Source organism: Octodon degus, unplaced genomic scaffold (assembly GCF_000260255.1).
Source record: "Octodon degus isolate 3935 unplaced genomic scaffold, OctDeg1.0 scaffold00050, whole genome shotgun sequence".
Lineage (NCBI taxonomy): Eukaryota > Metazoa > Chordata > Mammalia > Rodentia > Octodontidae > Octodon > Octodon degus.
The window spans coordinates 3,004,902-3,012,687 of NW_004524626.1; the positions used below are offsets into that span (position 1 = coordinate 3,004,902).

The 7,786-nt window shown below is 40.8% G+C and overlaps 1 pseudogene; it reads right to left on the bottom strand.

The window, feature by feature from the left end:
• Nucleotides 1–686: 686 nt before the first annotated feature.
• LOC111817147 lies at nt 687–1,302 on the bottom strand (annotated as a pseudogene).
• Nucleotides 1,303–7,786: the final 6,484 nt, after the last annotated feature.

Here is a 7,786-nt window from a genome sequence, read left to right on the forward strand (position 1 = left end):
GATCGCGCACACACACACACACTGGAGATTGAGTCCCAGGCCTTTGCACTGAGCTATAGCCATGGCCCTTTTAAAGGATCTTTTTTCAACTATAGAATTTTATTTTCAAGAGTATGGCAAGTGACCAAGGGCAATTACATAAACGCAAAGGCACTCACACACTTAAACAAAATCCTGATCTCTCACCAAACCATGGGGCCAGTTCACTAAAATTAGCTGCTTCTGTAGAGGGTGAAGAGGTGGCCTTGGTTTCCCAGCTTTCCCTACTCACTCTCCATTGTTCAGATTCTGTCGAAGCTAGTAGTGCTCTGGGGTAGATGATCACCGCTGGAAGAGAACTGCCAACTGTTAATATTAGCGCCAGCAAGCAGAAGGACGTTGACATTACAGATCTAGACTAAGAATCTGGGATGGGTCTCATCAGAAAATTGAGCTGTACAAAGACTTAGTTTAAAGCTATTCTACAGCTGAGCTCGAAGACGTTCATACCTTTCAGAGGTATGGGACATGCACTCACAGATATTACATAGATAATGAACAAAAATAATCTAGAAAAATAGGGGGGCCGTGTAAAAATATTTATAGAAGAAAAAGGAATTCAGAATGAAGTGATATTTACAAGAGTTAAAAATCACGTATCCTAGCTATATAGAGGCCGCTGCGGGCTCCCAGAAGTGGCACATGTGCTACAGCATGGAGAAGGCTTTCTTCGCCTTCTGTTCTTCCTGGGGTATCTTCTGTTGCTCCTCCCTGGTCTGGAGAGGAGGTTGTTGGTAAGTTCTCTTATAGACGCTTATACTGCTCACATGTTCATTCGGAGGATTATTTTCTTTAGACTGCCCACATGGTTTCAACTTTCCTTCATGTGGCTCCTAGTTGAGGGGGGCGAGACCAACTTGCTTTCTTCTTGGAGACACGAGTCTGCATTCCCAGGACGGGCAGCTTGAACAGGGTAATCAGAGCAGCAGCAGAATTCCCCTTGGTGGTCTTAACATGGGTGTCCCGGGCACAGACTGGCGTTGCGCCGTGTTCCCAGCCGTAGTCATGCGTGGAGACTTTCAGTGAACGCTCATGCTCATTATCCTTAGTAGTAGCTGAAAATGTGACGCTCACTTTTGTCACTGAGAGATCAGAGTGCCTATCTGACCCCTTCTGACTCACAGCGCTCTGTCTGGCAGGGCCTTGGGCCTGGCCTTGTGAGTGCTGATGGCTGGTGGGAATGCAAGCCACAGAGAGGTTTCCTGGAGGCACGGGTGTCATTACTCCCCATGTCACTACCCACTGCTGGCTTCTTAATTTCATACTATGAAATTAAGATCCATGAGTGGTGGATCTTTCTTCTATAAATATATTCATCTATGGACTCCATCTTCTAAAAATGAGTCTCATGAAACTTTTGAAAGTTTGGAGTAGTGAAGAACTGCAGTTCTTTTCCTGTTCCCAAGTTTGGAAAATCCATCCGTATACCAAGAACATTTTTCTGAAGGTTCCTTCGAATCTTCATTATAATTTATTTCACTTTTTCCTGACAAAACTGCATGCTTATCTCCAAGGCTCTTGACTGGCAAAGAAGGGATTTGTTTTTTCCCCAGGAGTTCTGAGATCCCTGTTTTCCTGGTCTTCTTCATTCTGCATTTCAGTGAAATGACTCAGACTTATCTCAGAATGATCCTGCTGGGAGACAGGCTCCCAGCGGGCTGGTTCACGCCACCGCCTCCTTGTTCTGGTGATGCGGTCCACTGGCTCCTTCTTGCCTGGTTCCCTCCTGTTAATGTCTACCTTGATCTGCTCACAGGAGGATGCAAAAGCTTGACTTTCAGCCTGATTTCTTATTTTCTTTTTGTTTCCTGTTTAAGGTGTGTTTTCAAAGCCTGTAACAGCTTGTCCTCCCTCATTTTAGCCTGGAAGCCTGAACTTTTGGAGTTCTGCAGGAAGCTGTATGTCAAGGAGCCCAGCTTCTCTGTGGAGGAGACATTCAGCACGTTCCAGCACTCCAGACAACACACAGAGAACCAGGATGCTGACATGAGGCTTGTTCAGAACGCTTATGTCACTTAAGATACTTTTTATATTGAGACAGCGTTTTGCTAAATCACTCAGTTGTCTAGCCTGTGATCCTCCTTCCTCAGTCCCCTCGAGTCTGAGAATTACAGTCGTATGTCACCACATCTGGCTCCAAGTGATATTTCTCATATTATTTGAGAATGCATATTCTTTGAAGGAGGCTAGATTCATTTTGATGCATATATTTTGTTATATTATTTGCTTTATCACATTGTACGCGTACCTAATAATTTAGGTATATAGATTCACAATGCTTTGTTCTTTATTACAAAAATGTTTTACAAACAAATATTACTGTTTGTAATATAGTAATTGGTACTACTTAGCTTCATTATACAGCGGGAAGTTAGCAGGGCACGGTGACACATACTATAATCCTAGCACTCAGAAGAACGAGGGAGGAGGATCGTTATGAGTTCAAGGCCAGCACAGGCCACATAGTGAGTCCAAGGCCAGCCTGAACTACATAGCAAAAACTTGTCTCAAAAATAAAAACAAAATACAGTGGGAAGTTGTCCCAGATACATGAGACAGTGTATAAAAGACTAGCACAGAGTGTTCGTCATCTCTGGCCAATTTCTGTTGTTAAAAGTTTGATTGTCTCATAGCCAAGTTTCGTCATTCACACTGTTAAATGTGTCACTCGTGTGACAAAGCTGCAGATTTAAGTTTCCTGATTTCAAAACATATTACAAAGTCCCTGAAATCAAAATAACACTGTACTATGAAAAGACAGACATAGAGACCAAAGGTACAGAATAAAATACCTTGAAATAAACCTTCATGTCTGACATCAAATTATTTTTGACAGTGGAGTCAATCCCACACAATGGGAAAAGGATAACTTCTTTAGCAAATGATGTTGGAAAACCTGGATATCCTTGTGAAAATGAATGAAGCTGCATCTTACCTTTTACGATATAAAAAAATTAACTGAATATTAATTGAAACCCTGATCTTGGGGTGTTGGTGCACTCAGCATATTCACAGGTCTCAGGAGGCTGAGGCAGGAGGATCGCTATAAGATCAAGTCCAGTCTGGGACACATAGTGAGTTCAAGCAAGCATGAACTACATACCCAGACTCGGTCTCAAAAATCCAGTGATAAATAAGTAAGGTACTCAAATATATGGTCTTTCATTATAAAACTCATATAAGAAGATATTAAAGAGTTTTCACTATAAAACTTGTAGAAGAAAATCTTCATGATACTAAACTTGGCAGTTTTTTCCTAAATATGTCGTCAAAAACATAGGCAACAAAAGCAAAGCTAGATAAATCAAATTATACCCAAATTAAAAACTGATGCACAAAAAGGAAATTAATCAGTAGGTTGAAAATACAAGCTATGGAATGGGAAGAACACTTGCAACCATGTTCAGTAGGGTTAATATGCAAAATATATTCAAGAACTACAAACCTCTAACAAAAGCCAAACAATTCAATTTAAAAATAGTGAAAAAAGTTGAATAGACATTTCTCCAAAGAAGATATATAAATGTCCAATTAGTATGTTAAAAAATAAGTACATAAAAATGTTCATTAACCATGAGAGTAAAACAAATAAAAACACAATTATGAGTTCACAGACCACCTTCTGCTGAAGCTGGGCAGGCATGCCCAACCAGGGAAGACCCCAGACCCCATACCCTGCAAGCCTCACTCAGCAGTGCTGCCCCTACCCCTGTGGTCTCCTCAGTACAGGGCAGCAGATGACAACTAACACATCAACCTGACTGAAGAAGAGACCAACATCAGGAGGAGAGTTTCACTTCAGGACTGTGACTCCACCACAGAGACTGGGTGAGAGACAGCCTTGAGGACAAGTTTAGAGATGGGAAGAGCTGAAGGAAGACCTCATACAATTCCTTGAGGGACTCAGGATGAGACCAGGAAATTTGCAGGGCCTATAGTCTGTTGCTGGAGTTCATGTTTGGATGGTGAACTCCTCAAAGAGGGTATCATGAAGAAGAAGGTAGATATTCAAGAGAAATCTTTGAACTCTGACACTGTTGCCTACATTGAGCAGAAAGTAGTGGTATGAAGTACTATAAGCTACTAGGTAGGCAGTCTGTCTTCAATAAAATCATAGTCCTTTTAGCTCTAGGTAAGGGATGGATATTCTTGAGTAGTTTCTAGGGTTTGTTACTATCTGCACGACATTATTGCCACTTAATTTTCTACTGTAACCCATATAACACAGTAGTGGTTAACAGATCGTTTTCTCTCTCTCCCAATATCAGGATTTCCTAGGGATTGTAAACAGAGAAAATTGATATACATACATACAGGACAAAGCAAAAGGAGGGCAACAGAAGACCGTGTAAGATCTTCCAACTCTTGGAAAATCAAAACAGAACAAATGGAAAGGTGTGGAGGACCACCTGAACAGCTCTCCTTGAAAGAAGAGTGACTCTGTCCATTTTGACTGAGCCTGACCCTATTTCCTCGTATTGTTCTGTGCCGAGCTGGCTAGGACTTCTGTTTATCCTTCAATTGGCCTTAAGCAATGTATGTTGGTCCAGCTGAGGTGCTGGTGATGGTCTTTGAAGGTGGTGTGCATGTTTCCCTGGTAACCTATACCTGCTGCTCTTTACTGTGAGCAGGGCCGAAACAGGACGGTAGAGCTAATGCTCCACGCTGCCAGCTGGGATCAAGCCTCAAGACAGAGGCTATGACTTCCTGGGGCTTGAAAGACTACATCAAAGCTGAAGCACCAAGGGCCTGGGGTGCTCAATTGAATAAGCGCTTCCCTGGAAAAAGCAAGGGCTGAGTTCAAGCCCCGGTTCCGCAAAAAAGAAGAAAAAAAAAAAAAAAAAAAAAAAAACAACTGAAGCACCCGACTTTCCAAAACATTAGATACTATATAATGCAGATTACTCTTTCTGCATATCCTCTCTGCATATGGCAGAGGTAAATTTAGGCGACCCACCTAGCTCAGCTCACAATGATCACCTACTTCCCACAATTCTCAGTCAATCCTCCTCAAGCCACTCCCCTACTGAATAAAAACCGGGTGAGGCCCTGGGTTGCTTTATTGGTTCCAGAAAGCCATCTTCATGGCTGGACTTAGAGCCCCTTGACTCCCTGATGACTGAAAGGGTTGCATTTTAAGTGGTACATTGTAATCAACTTGATGGGATTATAATAATGCAACTTTGGGATTATAAATATTGGCTTCTTGGACCAAGACGAGGTCCTGGAAGAGTCTCCTACAGAAAGGAAAGCCAATACAAGGTGGAACTCTACAAAAAGATTATAGAGGGGCTGGAGAGATAGCTCAGCAGTCTAAGCACCTGCCTGGGAAGTGCAAGGATCTGGGTTCAATCTCCAGTACCACATGCCAAGCCAGCCCCAACCTTAGCCTGCCTAGCCAGTCAACAAAACCGGGCATAGTAGTACACACCTGTAACCCCAGTGCTGGTAGGCTGAAGCAGGAAGATCACTACATGTCCAAGCTTCATAGAGAGACCCTGTAACAAATGCATTCTTTTAAAAAAGAGAATAATAATAATAATAATAATAATAATAATAAAGATTATGGAGGGCTGGCCAAATAGCTCAGCAGATTAAAGTGTCTGCAAGTAGGCGCAGTGGCCGGGGGTTCTATCCCTGGGCCTACTGTGCCAGCCCTGCCCCTGAAGTATGCTGAGATGACAATTGAGACTGGGCATGGTGGAGCACCTGTAATCTCAGATCTTAGGAGGCTGTAAACAGGGGGATCACTATGAGTCCAATCTAGTAGTGAGACCCTGAACATCCTATAGACCCTTCCCCCCAAAAAAAAGATTATGGAAAAGATAGAGAAACTAGACAAGTTCCAAGAAGAAATGAACCAAAAGTTAACAGATATATCACTAAACTATCCAAAGTGGGAATAGGGGAAATATCTAAAAATCTAAAAACAATCTAAAAACATACATACTTATGGAGAAGTTGACAAAATTGGTTCAAAACATGAATGGTTAATTCACCAAAGGTTTAGAATCCTTGAAAATATGTCAGACATAAAAACCTGAACTAGGGGCTGGGGAGATGGCTCAGTGGAATAAGCGCTTCCCTGGCAAGCGCAAGGACCTGAGTTCAATCCCCGGTTCCGCAAAAAATAAAAATAAAAATAAAAAATAAAAAAAAACCCTGGGGCTGGGGAGATGGCTCAGTGGAAGAAGCGCTTCCCTGGCAAGCGCAAGGACCTGAGTTCAATCCCTGGTTCCGCAAAAAATTAAAAAAATAAAAAAAATTAAAAAAAAAAACCTGAACTAAAAGCTGTCTAGAGTTCGTAAGTCACAGAAATAACCATTGTGAACACACAATATATGAAACTGACTACAAAGAGGTCAATTATGAAGCTATAACTCAGAGAAACCACCAAATAAAAGAGAACAATAAAAATTGGCGAACACCTATTGGATAACACTGATAAGACCAACCTAAGACCAACTGACGTTAGAGAAAAGATAGAAGATAACACAGATGGAATTATGAATATATTTACAGAAATTATAGCAGAATATTCCCCAAATGCAAGAATAGCTCAACATACAAGTAAGCAAGTTTACCAGAGCACCAGATGAGAAAGGAAGCTTATTAAAACTTACCCTTGGGCTGGGGAGATGGCTCAGTGGAATAAGCGCTTCCCTGGCAAGCACAAGGACCTGAGTTCAATCCTTGGTTCCGCAAAAACAAACAAACAAACAAACACAGCAACTTACCCTTAATAAACTTCCAGGTATCAAAACAAAAAAGAATTTTAAAAGCAGTCAAAGTAGAACAAAAAGTCACATAAATAAGAATTATAGCAGTCTTCTCAACGCAAACCTAATAGATCAAAAGAGCTTGAATGAAAGTTTTTCAAGTACTAACGGCAAATACTTTACTACACAGATTAACATACCCAGGAGAGCTTTCCTTCCAAATAGATGGACAAATAAAGATCTTTCATGAAGAAGACCAGCTCAAGAGATGTAGGACTATGAAACCAACACTCCAGAAAATACTCAAGATGCTGGACAGAGTAAATGAAATCAATGAAGCTAAAATTCCAAATGAAATGAGAACACCAAGCAAGTTCACTGGAGAAACAGCAAAAAGAAATGACAGGAAAAGAAAAACAGATAAGTCACCACCGGGGAGAAAGTAACATTAAATAATCAACACCTTTCAGTAATTCTCAAAAGACAGAATCGAACAATCTTGCATTCAAGTAACTCTTAATCCAAGAAGATATTTATGAGCTAAATACTAAAGTATGAAAAACTATTTCATGCACCAGGACTCTGCAAAGAAGCAGGGGTAGCAATTCTAATTTTGAATGGTAAACTTCAAGCTAGAACTGATTAGAAGAGGCAAAGAAGGCACTACAAAGTAAGGAAAGCAACAGAGAGTGCTTACAAATATTTATGCACCAAATACTGGAGCACGAATCTACATAAAATAAACACTGCTGAACATAAAAGATCATATGGGTGCTAGTATAATCCTAATGAGAGATCGTCATACCCCATTCTTGTAAAGAGATAGATCAACTGAAGGAAACATCCAAAAATATCAAAGGGCCAGATGTGGCAGTGCACAGAGTACAGGAGTCACAACCATCCCCAGATACATTTCGTTAACTCTTTGATCTTTTTTTAATTTTCAAAAATCTTTTATTTATTTTTTTTCAAAGTTTTATTGATAAACAGATAGCAATGAGACAGTTTCAAATCAAATCAGAAGTACA